The following is a 27,908-nucleotide window of genomic DNA, read 5'->3' as shown; positions in this document are numbered from 1 at the left end:
CCGCTTTTGTGTTACAGGCAACAGCCACACTTCCTTTAAAAACACGAAATATTTTTTTATGCGTATCACAGTGGAAGGTTCACTGCCTCTGGTTTCTGCTAGAACTTTATTATTATGTTTTATCCCTGCTGAGCAAAGCACCGACCGTGCTCCACATGTTGATTAAAAACAAACCAAAAACAAGTAGCCAAGGCCTTAGTGGCACAGATATAGTAAATACCCTGGTGCCTGTCCTAAATTAGAAAAGCAGCACCTACTAATGACAGATTTCTGAAATATGTTTTTTTATTAAAAAAATATATTTTTTTAATCTTTATTTATTTTTAAGACAGAGACAGAATGTGAGCAAGGGGGGAGCAGAAAGGCAGGGAGACACAGAATCGGAAGCAGGATCCAGGCTCTGAGTTGTCAGCACAGAGCCCGACATGGGGCTCGAACTCACGGACTGTGAGATCATGACCTGAGCCGAAGTCGGACGCTCAACTGACGGAGCCACCCAGGCACCCCTGAAATATCTATTCTTTTTAGGTTCTCAGTTCCAGAGCACCTAGCAGTGGCAGGGACGCAGCTGGGAGGGAACGTGTGTTGTCTCCCCCAAGCCTCACAAGCAATCTGCCAGAAAGAATCACTATCTCTGTTTCCCACATGAGGAAAACGGCTGGAGAAGCACCGTGATCTGCCCCGCGTCCTGCGGCAGGTTTCGGGAGGCTGGGTGGCCCGCGGGACCACAGCACCGCTTGTTCGACAATAACGAGGAGCTTTGGTGAAAATGGGCCATAATAAAAAGCTGCTATGAAATGAATTGACAAAATTACTCTCAATTAACTAAAAACAAAACTGGCATTCATTTTGCTGATGTTTATCTCCCCGTTTCATGAGATTCTATTTCCACTCACAGTTTAAAGCCCAAGGCTTGGTCTGACATGAAAAAAAAAAAAACACCATTCACAAAATCTAGAGTCACAGCAGGTGGGAGAATTCCTTCATGCACCGATGGCACTGTGGTTACAGAGGGTGTCGGGAGGCCCCAGCTCGGGAGGCTTTAATCCCGCTCGAGTGAGGTCCCTACCCTGTGTGCCTCAGTTTCCTCCTCTGTACAATGTGGGCCACTGCAGGCTTCTGGGAGGCAAAGCATACCAAGCTCTCAGAACGTGCCTGCCCAGTAAGTGCACGGTGAGCGGCCACCATCACCTTCGTGCCGATCTATATTTACACCAGGACTGCGGTGGGGGTTCAAGATGCAGAGCAGCCGACACATTTACTGAACTTACTAACGCGGCAGCGTTCGGCTGTCTAAACGGATGCCCGGGTGAGCAGGTGCCTTCGCTGTCCATGTGCTCATCCTTACGAAATGACAGGGAAGCAAGACTGACCCCGGAGGACACGCTCAGGAGAGTGCAGGCCTTCACGCCAAAGGGAGGAGCCCCAGATGGAAGAAGGGCCGGGCGGGTGAAAAGGGGAGCGAGCACACCTTGAGGGAGGGTTCCCTGAGGGCCAGCCTGCGGGGAGCCCAAAGGAGCTCCTCTCGGCAGGGCAGGGAGTGCACCCCATAATGCTGCCAGGGGAACAAAGCAGACGAACCGGGAGGAATGTGGAAGGAGAAGAAAACCGGAGGCCGTGAAGCAGAATTATTTGATTGTAATCAGACAAAACAGATTGCATACACCTCCAGGTCAGGGGTTGAGCCTCACACCCCTCTGCACATTCCCTGCCCAAGGCCTGTGCCTGGACAGGCACCTATCAGGCACAGGCCTGGAAGTACAGAGGGATGGAAGGACCACCTGAGGGTTGGTGGAGGATAATGACATAAGGCAGTTAGGTGACGTCACTGCTGATCAGGAAGACCTTGGACCAATGGACCAAGTGCCAACGTAGAGGCAGCCAGCACGCATTCAGTCGTACCCTCCTCTGATACTGTGAGCGTCTTGTCTAGTCAATCTGTCTTTCTAATCTCTCTACCTATCTACCTGCCCATCTATCTTTGAGGAGGGCAGTCAGCTGATTTGCGGGGGGGGGGGGGGGGGCTCGTTAGGCTACTTTTTCTAGCCCGGGGGAAGCACAGTGCGATGTGGTGATGAGGATATAAACTCTGAGGGCCAGGGACTGAAGCCCAGCACTGGCGGCAAATCACCCAAACCATAGGCACTTGACTTCCTCATCGCAAACTAGGAATAAGGCCAATGTCACACGGTTGGTGTGCACGCTAGCAGAGCTAGATTATGTTAGGGGCCATAACCGTGTCAGAATTTACAGGGCATTATTACTGTGTCCTTTACTATAGTAAGCTCCCATAGGGCCACCCATGCCTGGGTTTTGTCAACTCTGTACCCCTAGCCCTTTGCACTCAGCCTAGCCCACAGGAGGGACCCAGGGAAGGTTTGATAAACCGATCTGACGTTTCTCTAAAAAATATCACCTATGCACTCTGTTGCCCCACTGGGTCCCTGCGATGACCCTCCTCTGGCCTAGGTCCCTCTCCCTGGAATGCTCCACACACAGTCAATCAAGCAGCGAGCAGGAGAAAAGCATCCCAAGCTGTTCCAGTCCTCCTACATCAAGTCTCCATGGAACCCTTCTCCCTTTGCTGAGCCACAGCCATACAGATCCCTCAGTCAGCACCACATGGCTCTCCTAATTAATGTAAATGCAGAAAGCTTACCTCTTCAACTAAGCTGGAAACTGCTTGAGACTTTTCATCTAAGGCTCTTTTTTTTTTTTTTTAAATAAAACTGGAACTTTTAATGTATTTTTAACCTTTTGGTTCTGTTATCTGACTTCAAAAGCATCATTCCTCAATTTGGAACTTCAAAATTTACTCATCGGAATATTTCCATTGTTTTGCAACAGCTGCTATAGAAAAACATCCCCTGTTAAAACAACTGTTAATAAAAGCATATCTTAGAAAGCATCAAGGGCCTCTGACAGGTAAGACCTCTCTGCCAAAGCTTATCAGGGAATATTTCATTTGGGGCTGAAGAGTCCTACCTGTAGTCGTGCCTTTACAGAGCTCAGCCAGCAATGACAGATTTGCTCGGAGATTGAGGGGGAAAAGGGCATTCAGGAGTCTGGTCTGTACATCCATTCAACAAACAGGCATTAACCTCCTTCACCTAGAGAGCTGGACCTCCCTTTATTTCCCCAGGGTTTAACCACAGAAACCATGCTTCAAGCCATGCTTCATAAAAATAGAAGCATACCTGAATCAGGGTTTTATGACGTCCTCGTCTAGCCAGTCCGCTTGGGGATCCATGCCTGACTTCATAAAGAATCACCTAAGCCCTTCTGGCTACCCCTCGTTCCAGTGGTGGTCATTCTTCCCAGGCTGTCACATAAATGGTCACATTTATGAGGCCTTTCAAAATGTCGAATCCCTCCCACCAATCCCAAACCCCGCTAATCTTTACCTCGGGACTATTTCCTTGCAGGTGCTCTGAATCACCACAAAACCTCGCATTTTAACACACAAGACATTACTTCTCTTTCCTTTCCTTGTGCCAGGAAGGCATGACCAATTTTAATACCTTACCATATATACTGTCCCCCCTTGCTCTGGCCTGCTTTCAAGCCGATGACAGGTACCTCGGGTTAAAGGGGTAAGGATTATAAGGGCTCTTGATGCATTCAACGCAGCATTTTAACGAAGACCTTTACAGATACGAGCTACTTATGTTCTAAAACTAAAGAACATTTTGTAGGCTCAGAACCAGAAAAGATAAGTTGCCAAGTTACCATTTCAGGAATCCAGCTATCTTGACTTTTCCCCTGGGGCTTGCCTCTGCTGCAGCTAAAAATGAACCTCAGATTCTTGTATGTATTCATATACCCCTGCAGCCAAAAAACGAGGGAAACTAGTATGTAAATGGAAACATTACAGAGCACTCTCAGAATGTGAATGTCAAATTCTCCTATTGAAAAAACTCAGAGATGAAACCAGGATTGACACCCAAAGAGGAAGGCTGGAGCCAAACACAGACAGTTGCTAAAGTATATATTCCAAGCGAATTAATTCCAGAGAAAAAAAATTATATAAGACCTAGGTCCAACAGTTTCTTTTTTTTTAGTTTTTCAATTTTTTTTTTTTTTAATGTCTATTTATTCTTGAGGGGGAGAGAGAGAGAGACAGAGTGTGAGTGGGGGAGGGGCAGAGAGAGAGAGGGGGACACAGAAACTGAAGCAGCCTCCAGGCTCTGAGCTGCCAGCACAGAGCCTGATGCGGAGCTCGAGCTCATGAACCGTGAGATCATGACCTGAGCTCAAGTCAGATGCTTAACCGACTGAGCCACCCAGGCGCCCCCGGAACAGTTTCTTGTTCATCTGCCCCCTCACCTCTGCCTCCACATGTCTGTGATCTAAGACGTACCGTCCTAAGGAAAAGGTCTGCAGAAAGTTATCTCCTGCTACACAGCAAAAACACTTTGAATGGTGTCTATCAGTGGAGTGAACAAATGAGTAAGTTCCATTCACGCCTTGAAAAACGTGGCTGAAGCCCCCATTTACTTAGCAGTAAATCTTACCCCACTTACGTTTCCAGACATAAATGAACTCATGAGATCCCAAGCCACCATATGTTAAAGTTCTCCAAACTGTGGAAAAGTCTGGTCACTCTTGGGCCCCCTAGAATGTCACTTATTACATTCCACTGGCTACAAGGGGACACTGAGGAAAGAACGTGCAAGCATTCCACATAAACCGTAGCTGCAGTCAATGCTTGTTTATTCACTGGAATGGACCGGACCATCCTCAAGCCCCAAGTGAGACTCATTTCCTTAAAACACTTTCCCAAAAGCTACTGGTGAGAAGCCAAACTAAAAATTTTAATTTTATCTGCCACCCTTACACTTCCTTCTCCTTCCAGATTCTATTAAAAAAAAAAAAAATGCAGGGGCACCGGGGTGGCCCCGTCAGTTAAGCGTCCAACTCTTGATTTTGGCTCAGGTCATAATCTCATGGTTCATGAGATTGAGCCCCATGTTGGGCTCTGTGCTGACAGCAAGGAGCCTGCTTGGGATTCTCTCTCTCTCTCTCTCTCTCTCTCTCTCTCTCTCTCAGCCCCTCCCCTGCTCGTACTGTCTGTGTCAAAAATAAAGAAACTTAAAGAAATCCATAAAAAACAGACAATGGGGGGTAGAGTGAGGAGAGCAAAAACAGAGCCTGGATTAAGCATGCATGTGTTCATACATTTCATGTGTATGCAGGGCCAAAACAAGCCAGGCTCTGGGGCTACAATGGTGAACGGGACTCTTTCTAGGTCTCCGGGGAGCTGATGGGCTGCCTGGGTAGGTAGGTAGTCAGGTAGTTAAGGTGCAGTAATTAGCTGTGTAACAGGAACATGAATACAACACTCATGGGGCAAACAACTACCTGTCCCCACCCACGATGGAGGTTTTGCAGAGCAGGGTCCTCTGAGCTGGGCTGCAGGGGAAATGGTTTGCTGTTCCAGGCTCTAAATCAGAAACGGCCACGGAACTTTCCAGAAGGCGATTACTGCAGAATTCCATTCCTGGTCCAGATTCTTCACCACCTAAAACTGTGTCATGTACCCTGTGTGCACAAGCGCACCAACTCAAAGGCAATGGTACTGACCGAGGACTTCTGGTACCTCAATATGGAAACATTACATGATGAAAAACAACAAAGCAAGCTCTGAACTTGGGAGTTTTAAGACTTGGGTTCAAATAGTCCAACAGCATTTTTACTGTGTGACTCCAGGCATGTCACAAAACCTCTCTGTGCTTCAGCTTTATTACCTATAAAGCAGAGATGAGACACTCTTACAGGACTCCTGTGGGACCAGAAGAGAGGACGTACGTAACAATGGTTTTACCATCCTATTGTTTTCAGCAGCAGCCATGCAATCTTCATGCAGTTAGCAGCTCGGTCTGGAATTCTGTTGCTCACAGTACTTGGCAAGTATTAAAAACTGAGGAAAAGTAGCCAGACTCCACATGAGGACAAGAAACTGAGGGATTTGCCAAACCCTTTCAAACCACGAGCGGCTGCCCACCAGGTAAGAGTGGGTTTAGTCAGCTGCAGCAGAGCTCTAATTTCTAGTTCTTTCCTAATTTCCCATACCCATCCCGTGTTCCTCAGCAAACTATCATTTCTTGAAACCAAATGGCCTCACAATACACATTAGATCATCCTTCAGTCACAGAGCAATGACAAGACATGTTCAGGTCCAGCCCGGCTTAGAATGCACACAAGGTTCAATTCTGACAGCAAAGCCCGAAGTAGTAAGGACATTCCCACCCCTGGCATAAATCAACCACAGAGCTGGGGAAGGATTTCAAAATCAGCTTTATACTCTATAACCTCAAAGGTCACCACCTGACTACCACTCATCACTAGGAGACTTTCCTTGGATTATGTTGGTAAATGATCGTGTATCTCACAAGGCTATAAATGCCCTTGGTGTGTTAAGTGCCCATGGCCTCCCTAAGACACAACACTAGGTGCTCAAATATCTGGGGAGTAAGTGAAGGCAGAAAATAAGTAACTCAACGTTTACTGAACGTGCACCATGCATGTGCCTTGCGACGGGCCTAGGTGTTGAGACAATGATGAGCTAGCTGGACGAGGCTGTGCCGTACCCACTAATGCAACGGGAGCCCCACCATCAGTGCAGGGCTCTCTGCTAATACTTCACTATCTCAGTTCTCTCTCCCACAACAGGTATGAACATCCGCATGTTGCCGATGAGGACATGGGACAACACAAGCAACACTCGGTGTGAGGAAATGTCAGTTGTTGTAAGTTTTCTCTCGGTCAACCACAGAGGGTTTTTCCACCCAATAACTGAAATGCATGGCCTTTTGTCCACTGCTAGGAGTTCTGGGACTTACAACTCCTAAGACTTTCATAGTATGAGTTTGTAAGCGGCACCCGGTGACAGGTCCTGAGAGGGAGAAATAATGCGGAGCTCCCTGCTGCCTCAGTCCGGTCCTCTGCATCCCGTGAAGCCCGCCTTCTCAAGCCACCTTGGCCTTTCCCTGTGATATGGAAGGAACTACAGGAGCAGGACAGAGCTGGGTCTGAAACCCACACCCACTACATATCAGGTGCGCCCACACCCTGGGGGCAGCAACAGGGCCCTGCTGAGACTGTTGGGAGAGTCCACGAGACAATGTGTTCCAAGTGACTAAACTGTCCAGCGCACAGTGACCTTCCCACAGACCCAGGCTCTCTGATCTCCTATCTGGGCCTCCGCTTTGCTGGGGGTGGTGGGGCATCAAGAGTCACATGTCCTCACATGGCCAATGAAAACGGAGAACCACTTTAAGGTGAGTCAAACCAGCAAAAGGCCAACTCTAGCAGCCATTTAAAGTCACAGTCCGATTTTTTAAAAAATATTTTGAGAGTGAGTGCAAGCAGGGGGAGGGCTGACACAGAGAATCCCAAGCAGGCCCCGTGCTGTCAGCACAGAGCCCAATGCGGGGCTCAATCTCACCAACCGCAAGATCATGACCTGAGTAGAAATAAGAGTCGGATGCTTAACAGACTGAGCCACCTAGGTGCCCCTAAAGTCACAGTCCAATTACTGAGGCAAATGACAAGTGACTCTTTGGTTTAACTTGGAAGAGAACAGAAGCTATTAAAAAGATGATGAGATGCCTTCTTTTTTTAAAATTAGCCTATCTGGGGGTGCCTGGGTGGCTCTGTCGGTTATGCATCTGACTTCGTCTCAGGTCATGATCTCACAGTTCGTGGGTTCGAGCCCCACATCGGGCTCTGTGCTGACAGTTCAGAGAGAGCCTGGAGCCTGCTTCAGATCCTGTGTCTCCCTCTCTTTCTGTCCCTCCCCCACTCTCACTCTGTCTCTCTCAAAAATAAATAAAGATAAAAAAAAATCTTAAAATTAGCATATCTGGGGGTGGGGCGCGCCTGTGTGGCTCAGTCGGTTAGGTGTCCGACTTCAGCTCGGGTCATGATCTCACTGTTCCCCACATCAGGCTCTGTGCTGACAGCTCAGAGCCTGGAACCTGCTTCGGATTCTGTGTCTCCCTCTCCCTCTCTCTCAAAAGTAAACATTAAAAAAAATGTTTTTTTTTAAATTAGCTTATCTAGAAGTCAGAAAGACAAACGACCCAATCTGTGGGAATGTGGATAGGGCCTAGCATACAGCAGAGACGGCAGTAATAAAAATGTCCTAAATTTTCTCCCACATGGATTTGAAGCCCTGAAGTTAACTCCTTTTTCTGCAAGGACTGCACTAGGGTGATTACCCAGGAACTACTGCGGAAAAAGCAGTGGTTCCTGAATCACACAGAGCTGGATTCCATAAGCCCCAGGCTCTGTAAGTGCTGAGACTTATGGGTGGTAACCCTAGGCAAGCTCCGTAAAAACCCTTAGCCGCACGGTCCTCAACTATGAAACAGAAATGACCATCCTTGCCCTAAGGTTACCCTGAGATTTAAATGAGATAATGTATACAAAACATCCAGCAAAAGGTAAATGCACAATGAATGCAGCTGTTAATTACACACGCTGGTGCCTGGAAAGCCTGAGACCGGGAACTGGTGGGCTTTGGTAATAAGCTGCATCCCAGCTGACGGGCATGGGGGGGGGGGGGGGTGGCGTGACGTGGGGCTATAATCTGTGCTGCCACTGGTCTTCAGAATGGCTCCTAAAAATACCACGAAGCTATGGCACAAGATTTGTGATAATCAGTCCTTAACTAGGTTTCACGGAGATTTCAGGAACATTTTTGGACCGGGTCCTGGCTGTACTACACTGTAAAATTAAATATATTGAGTTCAGGAGCTGGGCTTATTAAACGGAAAAAAAATTTTGTATCAGTCCCATCTTTGCTCCCAAAGCCCTTCCCTGTAGTTCCCAAAATAGCGCCCATCAAAGGGACTGCTGGATTCTTCTGTAATGAGCCAAAGGGCTACCTTACTCACCTCTGAAACCCCAGCCCAGGGCTTTCCCAGGAAAGCCTGCTCAGAAGAACCTCAGACCTGTCAAAACCCGGCCTTCTCTTCTGTATGCAGTCTTGCTCAGGGTACTGACCTCTCAAAGGACAAGACTCTCCCCACTCTGAGGACGGCGCTACTCACAAGCAGAGATTTACCTGACTGAATACCAGATCAAGTTGACGTTTGTCTTTGGATGCTTCTCTGTAATAAAATAGGTTCTTTGTTTGTGAAGATTTTCGCTTAGCTCTGTGAAAACCTTCCTCAACAGCCATGTCGTGCTCACTCCAGGGCAGAGTTCTTACGGAGAACGGTAAGCAGGCATTACTGAAATTGTTATTTCCACCGTCGCTTTCCTCTTTTCTTTCACTAAGACCATGTGGTTATCCCACTAAGCAGAATCTGGAAGCTCACCACTCATTACATTTCCCTGTTCTGGCCTCAAATATTAGCCTCCCGCCACTTTCTTAATCCCGCATCTGAGGAGGATGGCTCTGGACCACCTTGCCCTTTCTTTGCAGCCATTTCTGTGTTTCTTCAGAGCACAAGAGCGACTGCACAAAAAGTTTCAAAGAAAAGAAAAATTTAAGCTAGCTTCCAAAGCAGGGAACACTAGCCTCTGTTCCCCTGCTTTGGCCACTTGTCCCACAGGCTGAAGACCCTCACTGCCCACTGGTTTCTCACTGTTCCCAGAGTCTGGCAGCTTTAACTGACAAGGTTCAGGGAGGGTGAGAGAGACAAGAATTTACAATCTATCACTCAGAAGGGTGGAAACAAAGAGCCCACCCTCCTGAAATCTCATCAGGGAATCAACACAGGACAACTGGTGGTCAACAGGTATGTGGTGACTAAATCTACAGTTTGGCCAACTGCAATGAGGGGACAGAGAACAATAATCTAGCATAAACACAGTCACCATTTATTGAGCATCAGCCATGTGTAGGGCCCTGTTCTGGACTTCTTCCCATTTATTACTTTTTAAAACCTGCAGTCTGGCTGTCCCTATTTCACTGATGAGAACCTTGCCCAGTGGGCAAGTGGCAGAGCTAGGATTCAAGCCCAGTCTGATTCCCAAGGCCAGGCTCCTGGCGGCCGGGCTGTAAAGGACAGAGATGGAGCAGGACTGCCTGTCACCACAATAAAGCCCAAAAGAAGTCCCCAGAGTCCTTGTGATCCCTGCCACCCACCAATGGCTCAAGAAAGGGGAATCTAGGATCAGAGTTCACTGCAGTCAGTGACAAAACAAGCAGTAAACAGGACAGAAAAGGCAGAGCTAAAAGATAACACACTGTTCCTTCAGGGCAAGCCCAGGGCCTTAAAAGAAGGGCACACCCAAGACCAACCTTGATTTATTTACCTGCCACACATTTTCAGAGGAGTCCACTGAGAAGAGTGGGAGACGCAAAACGCGCTGAGTAACACACTCACATAGTCAAGCCAGTCCAAGAAGCAGTTGTTTAAGCCCAAAGAATCACCTACCCAGGAACGGAAACATCCGGTTCCAATCCCAATGCTCTGAGGGGGTTTGAGTGTCATTTCCCTCGTTTGGGCCATCAACTAGTCACTGCTAAAATGTGGAGGACTGGACAGGACGAACCTTAAAGAATCACTCTGCTCTAACTTTCTGCACTCTAGGGTTCTACAGAGATGACAGAAGAGCCAGGTGATGATTATGGCCATTGCACAACCAATCCAGTGTTTGGCCCTAGAATCTGGAAACCCAGAAAGGGACAGGGAACCTGTTAGAGTGGCTGTATCCATGAAGATGCCTTGCTTAGTAGGAAGCTAACAGATGGAGATCCAGGTGTGGGACAAGCCCTCATTTTCAGGGGCCAAGCATCATTTGTGTCCCTAGAAAGCGGAGGTGGGTTAAATATTCCTTGGGTCCCTTCTCCAGCCTTCTCCCCTGGCCGGGCCAGGCCACTAACAGCTCTCGCTGGGTCATCTTCCACAGTCTAACAACTGGTCACCCTTCATTTATGCTTGCCCTGGTCCAGGCCAGTCTCCACCCTGCAGTCGGAGAGGTCCTTCTCAAAGGCAAATCATGCCAATCCCTTGCTGCAAACCCTAAAGGCTTTCCGTTGATCTCAGGGTAAGGCCCTGCTGTCTTTCCAGCCCTTGTTCCACCCTGTCTCCCCATCATACTCCAGCTGTAACAAGCCAGACTTCTCGAAAGTGGTAGGTTGTCCCCCACCTCTAGTCTTCAGGTCCTGAGGTGTCACTCCCTCTGGAAATCCTCCTTTGAACCAGTAGGTTAGGTGGTCCTCTGCCCTGGATTCGCAGGACCCCCAGCCCCATCCCCATCCCCATCACAGCACTTACCACACGTGACTGTAAGTTCCTGCTTCCTTGTCTGTCTCCCCCACCAGACAGTGGGTGTTAGGGAGGTAGGAACCACATGTGTCTTATACTCAGCTGTGCCTCAGCACCCGGCAGAGTGCCTGGTACAGGCTATGAACTTTAGAAACAAATAAATAAAAATCTTTATTGGTGAAGTGAATGGTTTCATAACCCAGAGAGCTGTCGGAGGTGGGGGAAGGTAAATAAAGATTAAAAGGAGAGACTGAAAAGGGGTTGGGGTAGGCTGGGTGCCCACCAGGCTACATCTGTGCGCCTGTGCATCTGCCCAGAGCTGGGAGAGAACAGGAACGGATGCGGCGGCAATGACAGAGGTTGTGAACCGTTCAAGGGCAAGCTGTGCACTGTGCTGTGCACAGATGAGTCTACTCCACACTCCACGGGGCCCAGGGACACTGAAAAACCGGTTAGGTGTCTTCCCAACATTTGGAGGTGCTGGCAATGAGAACGTTGCCTTAGCGCCACGTGTATGCGTGGGGACTGATGACGTAAAAGTAGGTCACTAACGGACTCAGCAGTGCTGGTAACCGGACATCACTGACAAGTCACGTTTGCTGCCTGCTTTGCTGTGGGCCAGCATCATCTGTCATAACACCATCCATACTCCTCATTAAGGATGCGTATCCAGGCAGGACATTTGCCAGAAAACAATGATACATGGGCTTGGTTGCTATATTATTGAAGTGCACACTGCTGTCACTCCCCATAAATTGTGACAAGACAAAGACAGACTACCCGTTGCACTTCAACAACGGGGGGGAAAGACGAGGGAGGGACTGAGGATTTAAAGAGATGGTAATCAAGAAGATGGAAACGTAGCAGGACCTTTCCAGAGCAGAATTTAAAAAGTTCGAAACCAGAAGGAACCACAGCATCAGCAGCAAAAGCATTTCAGAGAACAAGTTCCTATTAAAAAACATATTTAGTGGCTCCTGGGAGGCTCTGTCAACTGAGTGTCCGACTTCACCTCAGGTCATGGTCTTGCGGTTCGTGGGTTTGGGCCCTAGTCGGGCTCTGTGCTGACAGCTCAGGGACCGGAACCTGCTTCGGAGTCTGTGTCTCCCTCTCGCTCTGTCCCTCCCCATGCATGCACACGCTCTCTCTCTCAAAAATAAAAACATCTTAAAAATTTTAAACATACTTAAAAACATTACATTTCAAGATCAGAAATAACGTGTTTTAGAGAAACACACATCATAAATAGACTAGGTGGATATTTTTCCATACGAACCTCTGTGATGGAATAGAAAGCCATCGAAGGACAGGGTGGAGTGTGAAATGAGCCACATACGCAGGAGGGAAGTTAATCAGATGAGGAGTCAGTCAGTTCCTTAAAAAACAATTTTAGCCAAAACAAGGAATGAAAAATAAACAAGCTAAAACACATAGTTTTGTGGCCAAATAAGAAAAATTCACACACACACACACACACACACACACACACACACTGCAAAGTCAATACAAAAAGAGTTATGAGTTCCCAGAATTTCCTACTGATCAGGGCATGAAGCAGGTGAACATCAGATGTAACTTTCAGCTTTAATTAAATGCGAGAGTTTAAAATCAAACCAAGTAAGGACATCTACATGAACTCCTCCTGTCATATGTTTCTCCTTTTAAGGAAAGGATACAATTTTTACGTTACCCCTATTTCCTAATTTTGAAAAGGTAAAATGCCTTGTGTGGCTGGTGCGACCATATTGCAGAAATTCTCGGTGTGAGCAACACACAGGATTCACCCAGGACCACCCAGCCCTCCCCTAAGTTTCTGCTTTTATTGGTCTGGGGAGTGGCCTGGGATTTTTTAAGTTCCCAGCATGATTCTTATGTGAAGACAAGGTAGAGAACCACAGTCGGACACCATTTCTCAGGCTAGTATGGCAAGTTCTCAATTTCTAGAACAGATAATGAAGCTGAGGCAACTCGGGCTTGACCGTTCTATAGGAAAATCTTGCTATGATTTCTATAACGAACATCTTTTCCTGCTTTATTTATCCCCTTTTTAAACAGCTGAATATATAAAATAACAAGCCCACCCCACGGTTGACCCCCTTGGCCAAGACAGGGAAGAGACACCGTGCAGCCCTTTACCTCCGGTTCGGGCAAGGTCTCAGCAGAAGAGCATCGGTAAGAGAGCGATGATTCATCTCTAAGAGGGGGCTGCTTGCACTTAAGGACCGACAGGGACCCTCCCCCCTTGCCATCCTGTGCCTGGGAAGCACATCTTGTGATCGCTAAATCAAAACCCTGTCTGACAAAGCTATCATGGGGGTTCTTAGTAGAGAAATTCATTCCCTATGATGCATTTGAGGAAATGATGCCAAAGAGCCCATTAGTTCAGATGAGTGTATGGGGAACCAGCATCAACACAGGACATGACAAGAAATAGTGCCCTGTATTTTATCCAGACTACCCTAATGATAAGTGGCTTGCATAAGTACTTAGGCTACCTTCCTCCACCTCCTAACTATGAAATGACCTTGTACCAAAGCTTACTCTCAGACAAAAACCTCACTCTTTCAGTATGTATAATGAACACAGTGGCTCCCTTTATTATACCCACAAACAAGAGCGTGCTCTGCAAAACGATAGCAATTCTGGTGTGACTTTAATCCACGTACACCACTGCTCCTACCCTATTATCTCGTAGCATTTTATACACATTTCCATAGTTGAGCAGAGATGAATAGAAACTGTGTTCTAGAATGACACTCTAAGAAGGCAAGGACTTTCACTTTGGTCTACTGTATTCACAGCTGTGGCCTGAGTTCCGAGAACGGTGCCCAGCATACAGCTGGCACTCAATAGTTGCTGAACGAAGGGCAAGCACCTGCTATACTGAATGGTCATTGCTATTTACGGGAGCCTGTCCAGGGCGGGTGCATTTGCACCATGTTTTTTTCTTCTTCAGTTTCTGTCTTTATTCAATTAAACCTACATCACACATCCATGATGAAAACAAATTAGGAAAAAATTCGCAGAAACAGAATGACTGGGTCAGGCACATAATGACGGACTGCAACCTCCATGAAGGCAGAGGGTTCCCAACACCCAGAGCCCAGAGCCTGCTCCCAGGTAGGGGCAGGTACTCAAATAATTACTTGCGATCTCTGTGCTCCAGGAGTTGATGTTCCAAAAGGAGAGAAAAGGCATGTAGACAAATGATCTGGCTGTGGCTGCTAACATTATAGAGAATGTGTCCACGCATGCACAGACTGGTGCTCGCTCATTTGCACAAAGATCTGAAAAACCACATACACCTTTTTTTGACCTTACCCAATAAAAAAAAAGGCATCACACCAGCCTTATACTTAAGAAAATTCTCTGAGGATTAAATAAACGGAACGGAAACCAGCCTGGGTTGCTAAAAAACAAACAAGCAAATATTTTATGGGATGTGTGTTTGTGTAGTGTGTTGGGGGCGGGAGTGGGGGTGGGGGGTGGTGTTCATTTTCCCCAGACACAGAGTATGTGCCACAACGAACAGCTATCTCCACGGCTGCAAGAGATGAGAGAAATGCTAAAAATGAATAGGCAAAAATCCCAAACAAATAAAAATGCTGGCTTTTAAACCAACGCTGGCAGCTGTTTTTCACAGCAAACAGGAAGAACAGATCGAGAGGGCAGGCCTCTAATGGGCACTGAAAAGAACAACCAACTTCTTTATCCAGATCAGCTGCCGCGTGCCAGGGAAGCGGATTCACGGCCACAGGAGGAAGGCCAGAGATGGCAGCCAAGACCTGAGACAGACACCAGCTGGGGTGCAGGGGGTGTGGGTGCCTAAAGTTTCATGACTTCATTAAGTAAATGGCTCTGTAGAGCAAACAGGTTTTCGGTTCTGGGACTAGGAAGGGCTGGGTCATCAGAGGACATGTGTCACCGTATCTCTACCTTCTGGGGCAGCCGCATCGAAGGGGAGAGGAGGATGAAGACAGAAGGAACCAGAAGACAACCAGACTGAAAGGCCCCTGAGGACCGTGGTTTCCTCAGCTCTGCTGCTCCTGCAGCACAGGGTGACCTAGCATGTACTCCAAGAACGTCCGCTGAACTGAAAAGATTACAAGACATTCAAGTCACCAAGGGAAAAAAGGACGATTGTTTTGGTTAAAAACACACCCAAAAGAATCCCTAAATAATACAGGAGGAAAGACTGAAATAACACCTGGAAGGGGAGGGGGGAGGGTGACAGTGTCCTACTCGGGCTCAGGGACAGAAGCTGCGGGTCCGAAACCCTGGCTTTGGCCACTTACTAGCAGAATGACAGGAGGCTTGTTACTAACATTTCTTAGCCTGTTTGTTTCTTCATCTACAAGATGGAACTTTCGTGTCTGGGGTTGCTATAAGGTTGAGGTTCTCAAACTACCCTCAAGCACAGCAAAACTGAAAGTGTGTGATTAAAATACTCTGTCTCATCCTATTTAGCGTGTATTTTGAACAGAGCTTTCTCCACCCCTGCGATACTGACTTGGGTAATTCTGTGTTGTGCGGGTGTCCTGTGGGGGGATCTAGCAGCATCCTGGCTTCTTCTCAGGTTAACAATCCAAAACCTCTCCAGAGGAGCGACCAACACGTCCTTCCTCCAGAGAACGGATAAACACACTGTGGTACACATCTTTATGCATCCGGACAATGAAATGCTATTCAGGGCTAAAAAGAAATGAGCCAGTAAAGCTAGGAAAAGACATGGAGGAACCGTGAATGCACATTATGCTAAGTGAAAGAAGCCGCTCTGAAAAGGCTACATACATACTGTGCAATCTGACGCACGGACGTTCTGAGACGGGCAAAACTGTGGAGACAGCGAATAATAGATCAGTGGTTCCCACGGGTCTAGAAGGAGGGGGAAGGATACAAAGGTAGAGCATAGGGGATTTTCAGGGCAGCAAAACCACAGCACACACCGTGTACCTACAGTAACGCTGGATACATAGCACACATTTGTTGAAACCCATAGAAGGCACGATACAAAGCGTGAACTCTAATGGAATCTAATGGAAAGTGTTAGTAATTGGGGGGCTGGGGAACAGGGGCGGTGAGGGACTATACGAAAACTCTTCATACCTTCAGCTCAATTTTTCTGTAAACCTAAAGCTGTTCTTTAAAAAAACCAATCTAAGCACGCCTGGATGGCTCAGCTGGTAAAGTGTCCGACTTTGGCTCAGGTTATGATCTCACAGTTCGTGAGTTTGGGCCCCGCGTCTGGCTCTGCACTGACAGCTCAAGAGCCTGAAGCCTGCTTCTGATCCGCCCCTTCTCTTTCTGCCCTTCCCCCACTTGTGCATGCTTTCTCTCTCTCTCAAACATAAATGAACATTGAAAAAAAAAATCAAAAGCAAACCTATTAATTAAAAACAAAGTTTATGGACAAGGGCAAAAAAAAAACCCGTCTTCAGACATTGCTGAATGTCCCTGGGTAGGGGGCTGAAACAAAATGACCTTTACCCCCTGAGAACCACTGATTTAGGAAAAAGTCTCCCTTTTTTGCTAAGAAAATGATTCTTAGGGGCACCTGGGTGACTCAGTCAGTTAAGTGTCCAACTCTTGGTTTCAGCTCAGGTCATGATGTCGTGGTTCGTGAGTTTGAGCCCCACATTGGGCTCTGTGCTGACAATGTGGAGCCTTCTTGGGATTCTCTCTCCCTCTCTCTCTGCCCCTCCCCTGCTCTCTCTCTCTCTCTCAAAAAATAAACTTTAAAAAATTAAAAAAAAAAGAAGAAACTGATTCTCATGCACTGAATGTATATACTTTATGATAAAACCAAATATACTTTAATCCTTTATGGTGTTTAGAAAAGAACACCCAGGGGCGCCTGGGTGGCTCAGTTGATTGGGTGTCCGACCTTGGCTCAGGTCATGATCTCATGGTTCATGGGTTCGAGCCCTGTGTCTGGCTCTGTGCTGACGGCTCAGAGCCTGCAGCCTGCTTCAGATTCTGTCTCCGGCTCTCTCTGCCCCTCCCCTGCTTGTGCTCTGTCTCTAAAATAAATAAACATTACAAAAAAATTTTTTTAAAAAGAAAAGAACATCTTGCATTATTATTTTTCTGTTCCAGTTCCAAGTAGAAACAAGTATCAAATCTGGTCCATTCACCCTAAAAAGAAATATCACCTCTGCTCTCAGACTAATATCAATACTAAGTATAGTGCTAATACATTAGATGAATAAAAACCATTTTAATCCGTGAACGTGATCATGCCCAACAGTCTCATGTAATGAAGGGGCGGGGCAAAAGCAACTTTCACTACTCAGCCCTTCCTGAAGCGTGACAAGCAATTTACACTTTTATAACCAATGGTCTTCTAGACACCTGCTCACCCCAGGGCTGTAACTGACAATCTTAGCTTGATCTCCACTTGTCAAATGTTTGCATGTTTTCAGTACCCTCACAGTCTATCTTCCACAGTAGCCAGAGGGACCATTTTAATAATTTTTTTAAAAGATGTTATTTTTTAAGTAATCTCTACACTGAAAGTGGGGCTCGAACTCACAACCCTGAGATCAAGATCTCATGCTCCACCAACTGAGCCAGCCAGGAGCAGAGGGATTCTTTTTTTTTTTTTTCTTTTTTTAAGTTTTTGAGAGTGCACGTGGGGGAGGGGCAGTGATGGTGGACAGGATCTGAAGCGGACTCTACATTGACAGGCTGACAGGAGCGAGCCCGATGTGGGGCTCCAACTCACGAACCACGAGATCATGACCTAAGCCAAAGTCGACACTCAGCGGTTCAATCGACTGAGCCACCCAGCTGCCCCTATTTGTTTATTTTGAGAGACAGCACCAGTCGGGGAGGGGCAGAGAGAGAGGGAGAGAGAGAATCCCTAGCAGACTCCAGAGCTGATGCGGGGCTCGATCCCACAAAGTGTGAGATCATGACCTAAGCTGAGATCAAGGGTCAGATGCCTAACTGACTGGGCCACCCAGGTGTCCCACAGAGGGGCTCTTTTTAAAGGGAAGTCAATTCAGATTTTGTTGTTCTACTCAAGATGCTCCAGAGGCTCCCTATTCAGTCAGAATAAAAGCCAAAGTGCTTACAATGGCCATAGGACCCCCCTTCCAACCTCTCTTTCCACTTCTTCCTTGGCCACAAGACCTCACTGCTTCTGGAACATGCCAGGTATGCTTGTCACTACCTTTGCATTGCCCTGCCTTCACATCTATGCGGCTAACTCCACGTTTGCTCTTGAAGCCTACCTACCCTCGTGCTCTTGTACCTCTCTCTTCTTTCCTTCTTCCTGGCACTTCGCCACCACCTGACAAACTGTATTTGCTGATTTCTTGACTATCTGTCCCCCTTGGAAAATAAGCTCAATGAGTGCACTCCTTGATCTGTGCGTGTGTGTGTTTAAAGTTTATTTGAGAGAGAAAGAGAGACAGAACGAGCAGGGGAGGGGCAGAGAGAGAATCCCAAGCAGGCTTCACATCGTCGGTCCAGAGCCCACCCGACACAGGGCTCGAACCCACAAACTGTGAGATGATGATCTGAGCCGAAATCGAGAGTTGGATGCTTGACTGACTGAGTCACCCAGGCGCCCCCACCCCCACCCCTGATCTATTTTTCACTGTCCTACACATGGTGCTTAAAAAATTCCTGCTACGTTGTGGGCACCTCGTAATGATGGATTATTTCATTCATTCATATAATCAATCACCCCCATTTCATTAGTGAAGACACCAAAGACCAGATAGGTTACACTAGCCTCGAGGCACAATTAGCAAGTGATCTGCGGCTTAAGCAACCTCAAAACTCCACTGTTCAAATGGACTTGTCTGTCAGCATTTCACTGCCCCCCCCGGGACACCCTAGGAGGGATCCTACCAAGAACCTCACATCCAGCAGCCCCTCTGCCACTACCACAACGCACTTTATTAGCTATCTGGGTCCCCTGGATTCACGCAGGTCTCCTCCATCATACTCGGCACTTCTCTCCAGACATCATTCCCACAAGGTCCTTTGCTTACAGTCCTAACATCATCAGAGGAAGCTATGACTTGTCACAATCAACTGGGACTCTGAGGTCAGAAACGCCTGGTTCTAGAGTCCACTCAGCCATGGACTGGTTGACTATGAAAGCTTCAACAGGAGTTAACTTTCTTAAGCCTTAGGTTTCTCCCTCGAAGGGCAGCAATGATAATTCCAACCTGTGGGGCTCTTGGGAGGAGTCAGGAGTTAGGTCTAGAAGGCCTCAGTGGCTCACTGTCCGACTCTTGATCTCAGCTCAGGTCACGATCTTGCGGTTGGTGGGCTGGTGGTGCAGAGTCCGCTTGGAATTCTCTCTCCCTCTCACTCCTCCTACTCCACTCATGCTCTCTCTCTCTCTCTCTTTCAAAATAAATAAAAAAACTTAAAAAAAAATTTAATAAAAACAAACCAAGAAGGCCTTAGTCCTGCAGGGAATCTAGCAAAGAGCAGGCACTTCCTGTGCTTTAGCTCTTATGCAGGTAGGATTATTTAGCCAGGCATTCAATTACCTTCTGTTTATACTCGTCAGTGTAAACGTACATCCTAAGCGACTCCCCCTCCTCCCGTCATTTGGATAATGGCTTCCTTTTTAATGCCCCTCTCCCCACATTGACAATCCCTTCAGCCTTTGATAAATGTCCTTTTTTTAAGCAACAAAATCAATTCTGAAACAAAGAGAAAACCCGTAGCCATCGTCATTCGTACAAAGCCCCCTTGAGGGTTCACGGGATCAACTGGTCAAAGGTCTGAGCCAGAGCCGGTCCTTCATCGCCTCTTAAACTTTTTACACGAGACGTGTGGGGATGGAGGCCAATAACCTTAGGGCACAGGCGCGGAACAGACCCAGCTCTTTGCTGGAAATTAAATGAGCAGATGTAAAGATGAAAGGGAGGGGGCTGGGAAGCTATCTCCTACATATACTTAGGGTCCGCTCGTGAAGTAAATCCCAACGAGCCACACAAATGTGTTAGTGCTCCTGACGCGTCAACCATGCCACTTAACATTTCTATTCTCCATCTCGATGTTTTCTCTCCACGGTGCTTTTTCTCCTCCAATTAAACACGTAAGCCTTTCAGGGCAGCGACCCCAGAGAGAAACAAAACTAGAAACATGTCGTTCACTGTGCCCAGCCGCCCTCGTTCAGGGGCCCTGACTCCACGCTCCCTTGGTCTGGAGCTCTGGTGTCCAGTGCTTTTAACCCCTTGATGCATGGGAGGTGCTTCAGTACGTGCTTGTTGATCGACTACTAAAACTGTGATTACCTGCATGTAAGCTGCACGGTGTGGGTTAAAATTTAAAGCTCCAACCGGTCCTTTCCTTTGACTACCTGTGGTTGCTCCCCTTTCTGCGTACTCGCTCCCCGTCAGCTGACACGTATCGAGGGAGGTGAAATTATTTTTTATGTCTGTCAAAAACACAGCACAGATGGTGAAAAAACTAAATCTATTGCTGACAAGACCCCAAAAAATGACCTCTGAATTATCCGTATTTGGGATTTTCTTCCTCCCTTTCTTCCCTGATGATGTTAATTAAATTTGACTAAATCTGATTGTTTTATCAAAAGATCCTGCCCTCGCTAATTTTTTGCTTCTGATCCACAATAATTTTTAAAAGACCATGTGTACCTCACTCTGAAGGGGGTTATATTTGCATGCAGACACTGAGAGTTATAAAGGTACTACTTGATTTTATTCTCTGTGATTTACATTTTATTTACTGGGTAGTTCACTGCATCCCTCGAGTCTGCCTATATTCAGACTTCTCATTTTGATCATAACATGGGGTTGGTCAGCTGGATTTGGAGTCAAGAATCTGTTTTTATAATCCAACCAAGGGAAACACTATTATCTTATTTTGAAAGTAGGTAATTGTGAACTTCTTAGCTTATGGAATATCTTTTAAGCGTGGAATAGAATTTTGAAGCTGTGACTGGCAAATCTCCTCATTAGGATGGATAGTTGTAGGTGTTTATAATATTTCTGTAATAACTAAAGGGTTTGTGATAGCATTCTAAATTCGAGAATACATATGCCAGGAGCAAACTGAGTTATAAATTTAAATTGTGAACATTTCTTAAATCAATTCTATGTCAGAAACCGGAGACAACTTTTGAGGGAGGAAGCGGCTTACTGCGCAAACGTGATGTCTCTCAGGTGTCATTTTAATCCTAAAGCTTTAAAAAAATCTATTTTGTACTTTTGGAAAGGCAGCTTACTACAGTAGAGGGAGCAGGCATTTTGAAGCCAGAAATACCTGGCTTCAGGTCCAGCATCATCGCTTTGTGACTTTGGCCTCGCGTTTTTGTTTCCGAGTCTTGTGGTCTCCTCGTTGGCAGAGTAGAGCACGGGAGCTGGACGATGCAGGTGCTCACCTCTGTTCCTCCTACCTCACAAGGCCGGCAGAAGATGAAATGAGAATTGGAAGGGAAACATTTAAATCGCTGAGCACTACACCTATGTGTACGTAACGTCTCTCCCGTGGAGGGGTGGAGAGGAACAGGAGCTCAGCCAGGAGCCACAAGGGCTGTGCCCGGGGTATGACTCTCTCCATGCTCTGTGTAGTCGAGTGGCATGGTCAGGAAGACCTACACTTGGATGCATCTGGAAAGTGTGGACACCACAGTCACAAAGGGGGGAAAGTGGAAAAACTCTACACCAACAGACACTGCCTCTAGAGGAAGCAAGTAAGAACAGATTCTGCAGGGTGCCTGGGTGGCTCGGTGAGTTAAGCGTCCCACTTCAGGTCAGGTCATGATCTCAAGGGGTTCATGGGTTCGAGCCCCGTGTCGGGCTCTGTGCTGACAACTCAGAGCCTGGGGCCTGCTTCGGATTCTGTGTCTCCCTCTCTCTCTGCCCCTCCCCTGCTCATGCTGTCTCTGTCTCTCAAAAATAAATAAATGCAAGGAAAAAAAATTTTTTTTAAAAAAAGAACAGATTCTGGTTCCTCCAAAAGCCGACTTTAACACCCGTCGATGTGAAGCTGTGCCGCCACATGAACTCATGGCCAGAACCACAAGGATGGAAGACGTGACCAAGTCAACTTCCTTGGTGTAGCTGAAAATCTCACACTCCAGTACTCCACAGGAGCCTCCCGACATACTTGCAAGGTGTTAACACGAGGGCCACCCCAAGGCTCCCGGACAACAATGAAACAGGAGCTTTTTCCTAAATTGTAATATCCCAACTGTCCGCTTTCTATAGTGGGAGCATCCCAGGCCTGCCATCTAATAGCCGTAAGGACCCAGCATACTCTCCCTATAATTTCTCTACCTCAGTTTCCCCACCTGCAAAAAATCTGAGGATAATAATATCTGTCATAACGGGGTTTGGGGGGAGGAGAATGTTGGAATGATTACGTGGAAGAATAAATACGAAAGGACTTTATAAACTCTAATTCTCTACAAGTAAAAGAAATAACTTATTATAGCCTCAACCGATAGTATTATGGAACAGAAAATTATCAAGAGGAAGCAGATTCAATGCACTAATTAAAATTTCAAAGACCGTTTTAATTAAACAAGACGGATTAGCCTATGCAAACAACCACTTATTTTTAATAGCACAAAACCACCTCTTGACCTCTCCTTGACCCCAAGAGTCATCAAGCAAATACTAGGACAGAGGGGGGTGAAGAGTGTACAACTTCATGGTGATGAATGTGTCATGAAGTGAATTAAACCACAAAGGCAATTAAGTCATAAACGCGGCAGTGATAGAACTAGACACAAGGTTCAGAGGATCATGTGTGAAAAGATTTCATTAGCTAAACCACAAAGTCCTGCTGAAAAGCACACCAGCAATCTAGTTAAAAATGGGTCACTTTATTTATAGATTTCATCGCCAAATCACATATTCCTTGGTTTAAAAAAAACATGTCTCTGAAAACTTTCTATGAACGGGTAGGTTAAACAGAGCAGCTGCATGCCCGTTAGAGGAAATAAGGAAATAATCTGTTTAAATTCTGCCCACACTCAAAATTTTCTTAATGGGCTCAATGCAGAAACTATCCCAGATACATATGAGCTTTACTATAAATAAACAAATTTCACGCAATGTCAACACAGTGCGTAGATTACATTTTACTACAGAACACACTGTTCTCATTTGGGGCTACAGACTAACTGTAGGGGGACAAGCGTTTCCTCCCTAAGGTTCCTGTTTGGGTTCATTGTGAAGGTGGCTTATCTGTTAGACTCAGCAGGGGCTGCTACTGTCGGGGAGGAGAGTCCTTCTGTGAAGATACAGCCTTGGGCAGGCTGTGGGGAACCTGTGCAAAGGGGGAAAACTGCAGATCTGGGGAATGAAACACATTTGCTACTCAGAGACGAGTGCGGGACACCAAAATGCCAGCGGTGGTGAACGGAGTGCTGGGGTCGGGGGTGATTTTTCAAATTCTCTTGCTTCTGTTTTCCCAATGGTCACATTTTGTAAAATTAAGGAAAAATATCCATTTAGATGGAAACTTTGGAACGTGCAGACAACCTAACATTGCTAAGATAGCAATGGCCAGTTCTATCCTAGAGCCAATCTCTATGGACCCTGTGTTCTCTCTCTTCCAAGTCTTTTTTCAATGCATGTGCATTTCTTTTCATTTGTTAAACCATTATTTTAAAAGGGCAAAATAAGCAATATCTGTTAAAGGTTACTTACAATTCCAGAAAGCAACGCTATGAGGCCAGGCTATCGTAAGTCAAATTAGATTAAAATTCTATTTTCAAAGTATAAAACAAACAACTCCAGCTAACAATGGGAAGTTTTTAAAACAGTAGTAATTTAAACATGGCCCCAAAGGATTTGCTATTATTTATACATCCTCTAATGGAAGTGATCTGAACCGAGCCTGGAATGTCTATGCGCAAGTCCATCCTCGCTTATTATTCCCCTTACGTCACTCAAAACGAATACCGTCCACTGTAAAGATGGAAGTGACGTCTAAGGGAGTTGGCCACCATCACTGCAGATCCCTGAAGCCGAGCCCCTGGCCCGGGACACGGACGGTGCCTTTGAAAGGGAGTGTGGATACGACTGAGACCAAAAGGAAACCGCATCTAACAGACTTAAACAGAAGATGACATCATTAAAAGGAGGAAGAAAAAGAAAATATTTGGACTTCTGGTTTAAAAAGCAATACTGCAGGGGCACCTCGGTGGCTCAGTCACTTAAGTGTAAGACTTCTCCACGAAGTCATGACCTCACAGTTCGTGAGTTTGAGCTCCGCGTTGGGGTCTGTGCGAATAGCTCAGAGCCTGGAGACTGCTTCGGAGTCTGTGTCATCCTTTCTCTGCCCCCTTCTGCTCATGCTCTCTCAAAAATAAATGCTAAAAAAAAGCAACACTACAAGCTGCACCAGCTCCCAGAGGCCCTGACTTCGAACCTGAACATCCTCTGTGTGGGTCCTTTCCAGCCCTAAGGATACAAGTCGTCTTAGGTGGATCGTGAGGCGGTGTTTCGGTCTAGGAGGTCCCGTGTATACATGGATAGAGGTTTAAGGGCAGACAAAAGGGACACTGTAAAACACTCGCCAGTCCCTTTAAAAGATACCGCTGCATTCACGTTTCCAAGAGACCAGTACCTATAAAACACCCGGCACGGGTGCTGGCACCTGGCAATGCCACCAGTAAGTGGCGGTGAGTATCAAGTGTAAGTCTGTGCCTGTATCTATCTGTACGTCATGGCCTACCCAGAGAGCACGGGTTCCTCACCTACCAGGATGACACTACTGATCACCTCAGACCTGCTCTTCTGACTCTTCTCTTCCGACTGTTTCTTCTTAGCCACGGTGCTCAAGTTTTTCCCTAAGCCCTACGCCATTCCAGCCACCTTCCTGGGGCTACTCGGTATCAGAATTAGAGAACACAACACAAGCATGTCATACAGAGTTAGAATGGAAGAAAATGACATGTCTGTCTCTCTCTCTCTTTTTTTTTTTTTTAATTTTTATTTATTTTTTAATTTACATCCAAGTTAGTGTATTGTGCAATAATGATTTCAGGAGTAGTATCCAAAGGGTTTTTTTCCAGTGATTTTCTTTTAATGTTTACTTATTTTTGAGAGAGAGAGAGCATGCAAGAGAGTGAGCAAGGGGCAGAGAGAGACACAGAGACTCCCAAGCAGGTTCCGTGTCACCAGCACAGAGCCCAATGGAGGGCTCAATCCCATGAACTGCAAGATCATGACCTGAGGTGAGATCAAGAGTCGGACACTTAACTGGCTGGGCCACCCAGGAGCCCCATGACTTTCTTAATCTGCACCAGTTATATAAACCTCAGGCATCGGCTTAGCCTTGCTAAGCCTTAGTTTCCTCATCTACAAAGTGGAGTTAACAGTGGCACCTATTCACTTGTTGTGGAGTGATGATTAGATGAAAACAAGTCCAAAGCGCTCAGCACAGTGGCGAGTACAAAGAAAGTGCCCAATAAAAGGTAGGCGTTACTTGGGGCGCCTGGGTGGCTCAGTCGGTTGGGCGTCCGACTTCAGCTCAGGTCATGATCTCGCGGTTTGTGGGTTTCAGGCCCTGCATCGGGCTCTGGGCTGACAGCTCGGAGCCTGGAGCCTGCTGCGGATTCTGTGTCTCCTTCTCTCTGCCCCCGCCCCCGCCCCCCTTGTGCTCTGTCTCTCTGTCTCTCAAAAATAAATGAATGTTTAAAAAAAAAAAAAAAAGAAAGAAAAGGTAGACATTACTCTAGCTCAGGCAGCCTCATGAACACCTTGCTCCCTAGGGGCTTAAAATTACCACGCTTAGGAAAATACAGATCTGCAAACAGGATGGAAACCAGGTGACCGAGGTGGATCCCTAGAAGAAGTATGAGGGCCACCTTCATTCCCACTCCGGGCAGACGTCTCCTTCCTTGCAAGAGTACCCTCTGGCGTAACGCCCTGCCTTTCTCCCGCTCCCACACTCACTTGACCCCGCGGGAGACAAAGTAACCGGCAAGGAGAGAGGAGACGCTGAGCACCACAGGGCTCAGTCACTCCCTTGCACCTCCCTCTTGGGGGTGAGCCGGTCCCTTTCTGCCCAGCCAGTGAGTCTTCCATTCCTGCAGCTCAGCACCAGGACACCCACCCACCGGCCCACAGACAGAAGCCAGGCCGACCAGCATGGGCTGCACCAGGAACGAAGGTGGGCCAACCTGGCTTCCATTAGCCTCATTTTATGACGTAGCCCCAAACGTACGCAGGGGAGAATGGACTTACTGGGCCTCCTCCAGTTCCGGCAAATGTTTCTTCCCTTTCTCATGGTTTGTGAGATTAATTTTCTCACACTGATACTGAAAAATCACAACAAAAACAAATGTTCTAGCTCACAGCCATTTTTGCAGTTTTGATTTTTTACCTCTAAACTGGGTATCAGTTACTTACAAGGAACCCTGAAGCCAAAGATCGAGAATTAACAAGGGGAAGCATGAGCTTACAAACACTCAGCTTCCCAGACACTTTTACCTTCTTTTTTGGTTGTGTGTGCGTGTGTGTGTGCGCTCACATGAGTGCACGAATTAAACAAGAGTTCCAGAATGTAGGCAGAGGAAAAAGTCAGTCCAGTGTCCTAACTCTGTGCATGAGAAAACTACTCCAGAGAGGTTAAACAGGGTATTGTAGGTCACTGAGCTGGGCCAGGACAGAAAAGCGTGAACAACTGGCCCCATCCCCTAAGTTTGCATATGAAGAGACAGGCCCAGCAAAGTGGACAAACTTCTCTTTCTATGCTTCTGGGGGCTATAAAGGTTGTTATTCTGTCTTCAAATGTTCTGGGATGCTAACACCACTTGCCAAAATGCATTACCCTTCAAATGGCATGGGTCAAGTTCACATGACTTAAGGACACTGGCCTCTGCTGCTAGACCTCCGTGACTCTGAGTAGGTACCAGGACCTTTTCAGTCCTTGTGGAAAAAGAAACAGCTTCTTTTCCTTGGCAAGAATTCACAGGTGGTAATGACTGGGGACACCTTGGCCAATCCAGTTTTGCCACTGTATAGTGTGGCACCTTAATTCAACGACAGATCTTGAGGAAGTCCCTTCTTCTCTCAGGGCCTCAGGGACTTGATTAAGTGATCATTGAAGCTCCTTCTTTGAAATAACAATACTTTATTTATATTCGGAAAGCAATGGTATTCACTCTAGTACAATGTGACGTCTGTACATCAATGTCTAACTCAAATTCTACAGTGAAATATGCCTTGCTCTTTTTGACTTTGGTGTAGGTTGAACTGGTCTGTTTTTACCTTTATTTCATAAACATAAAGATATGAACTTGGTTGGTCCCGGACAGCCACACAATCGAATGATACTGCCTAAACTGTGCCCATGTGCATGTATCCTTAGCCAGCAACTCAATCTGTACATTCCAGATTCCTGCTACATCCCTTGTCTACCCAAAAGCACTATCCTGGGCATACGTGTCACGGCATTAACTAGTCTGCAGTTCTGGACCAGTGTACCCGAAACAAACTGGGAGTCACTCCAAGCAAGTAGCTGTCACAGGTGTGGAATGCCAGTATGAATCCAAAGTAAGAATAAAGTCTTTGTTAATTAAACAGAAGATTACAGACAGTAAAACTAACACCGTGGGGTAAGAAAACAGCATATCGGAACAGCACTCACCTAAAGTTAAATGATCAGATGATGTCTCTCACACTTCCCTGTATTTTGTTCCTCCTGAAAGTTGCTAACCCAAAAGACACA

At 46.7% G+C, this 27,908-nt stretch overlaps 1 protein-coding gene and 1 long non-coding RNA gene across 10 annotated transcripts in view; both read right to left on the bottom strand.

Moving 5' to 3' along the window:
- The window catches only part of ASAP1 (ArfGAP with SH3 domain, ankyrin repeat and PH domain 1), a 313,407-nt gene that overhangs the window by 197,889 nt on the left and 87,610 nt on the right, over positions 1 to 27,908 (bottom strand). The gene's annotated exons all lie outside the window — the stretch shown is intronic.
- Positions 1,108 to 27,908, bottom strand: part of LOC125924729 (uncharacterized) — a 33,143-nt gene continuing 6,342 nt past the window's right edge. Inside the window, exon 2 of the long non-coding RNA XR_007458536.1 lies at positions 1,108 to 27,891. This is a non-coding gene — a long non-coding RNA (uncharacterized LOC125924729). The remainder of the gene's footprint in view (positions 27,892 to 27,908) is intronic.

Source organism: Panthera uncia, chromosome F2, assembly GCF_023721935.1.
Source record: "Panthera uncia isolate 11264 chromosome F2, Puncia_PCG_1.0, whole genome shotgun sequence".
In the NCBI taxonomy this organism is placed as follows: Eukaryota; Metazoa; Chordata; class Mammalia; order Carnivora; family Felidae; genus Panthera; species Panthera uncia.
Note: the sequence above shows the minus strand (reverse complement) of the source record. Positions and strands in the feature narration are given on the sequence as shown.